Source organism: Microcebus murinus, chromosome 25 (assembly GCF_040939455.1).
Source record: "Microcebus murinus isolate Inina chromosome 25, M.murinus_Inina_mat1.0, whole genome shotgun sequence".
Lineage (NCBI taxonomy): Eukaryota > Metazoa > Chordata > Mammalia > Primates > Cheirogaleidae > Microcebus > Microcebus murinus.
The window spans coordinates 24,013,572-24,015,403 of record NC_134128.1 but is presented as its reverse complement, the minus strand read 5'-3'; positions in this window follow the sequence as shown (position 1 = coordinate 24,015,403).

Genomic DNA, 1,832 nt, shown 5'->3' with positions numbered 1-1,832 from the left:
ACTAGCTGCCTGCCTGCACGCCCCCTAACCTCTGCCCTTTAGCCAGCTGCACGTGGTCTGCAGGGCTGCTAACGGCCTGCTGGCTCTGCAGGATTGGTGCAGGGTTAAGTGAGATAATAGAAGTTCTACTAAATAGCCCCCCACATTTTTTTCTTCACAGTACAGTCACAAATTACTCCTCAGGAAGGACCCACAGATGTGAAACTGGGCGGTGCTGTCCACAGAAGTTGTTTATCCCCTTTGGGGGCCAAGTGACAACCACGGCAATGGGTGGAAGAGCCAGGTTGAATGCTTAAAGGATGGACGCTTCTTCTGTTTCGTTTTCTGCATTTCCACCTCCACTTGGTTGCAGATACATCAGGTCACATTTTGTCCTTGAAACAGCCTCAGACCACAGGGATGTACCACACTGTCCCAACACCGGTGCCTTCTGTCCTGGGGGTGGGGGGAGTAGAGGACGGTGCTCCCAGGTTCCCCTGCCTCCTCCTGCCGACTCCGCACTCGTTCATCCTGCCTGGTCTCGAGTGCAGGTTGTATTCACGGATCTCGATGCTGGGCCTCCCCCTGCCACACCAGAAAAAGTCTTGCTTGAGAGTGCAACCACACAATTGCACAGACACACACACAGACACACAGAGACACACACAGAGACACACACTCACAGACACACACAGACACACACACAGACACACAGAGACACACACTCACACAGACACACAGACACAAACACATGCAGATGCATTCAGAGACACACAGACACACTCACACACAGACACACATGCAAATGCATGCAGAGATACACAGACACACACATGCAAATGCATGCAGAGACACACACACTCACACACACCCAGACACACACACATGCAGATGCATGCAGAGACACACAGACACACACATGCAAATGCATGCAGAGACACACAGACACACACACTCACACACACACAGACACACACACATGCAAATGCATGCAGAGACACACACACACACACAGACACACACATGCAGATGCATACAGAGACACACACACTCACACACACAGACACACACACATGCAGATGCATGCAGAGACACACAGACACACACACACAGACACACATACATGCAGATGCATGCAGAGACACACACAGACACACACACATGCAGATGCATGCAGAGACACACAGACACACACATGCAAATGCATGCAGAGACACACAGACACACACACTCACACACACACAGACACACACACATGCAAATGCATGCAGAGACACAAAGACACACACACAGACACACACATGCAGATGCATGCAGAGACACACACACTCACACACACAGACACACACACATGCAGATGCATGCAGAGACACACAGATACACACAGACACACATACATGCAGATGCATGCAGAGACACACACACAGACACACACACATGCAGATGCATGCAGAGACACACAGACACACACACAGACACACACACACATGCAGATGCATGCAGAGACACACAGACACATATTCACACACAGGGAGACACACACACACACACATGCACGTTCATGCACACCTTTCCAGGTATCCTGGCTGCCCACTACCTCATGGGACATGAGAGTTTGTATCTCGTTTGAGACCCACGGCGACCTGAAGGATTGCCTTTAGACTCGCTTTTCAAATAAAGTACTGTATTGTCGTGATTAACAGATTCATGAAAATAGGCCAGGTCTTGAGCATGTTTTAATGGCTAACTCTAGGGACAGAGTAGATGGCAAACATTTGGCTAGGGTGACACCAAGTCATTGAAAGAAAGCCCCCCTGGTGAGGTGCTACACACGGCACGGTTGTAAAAGGTTA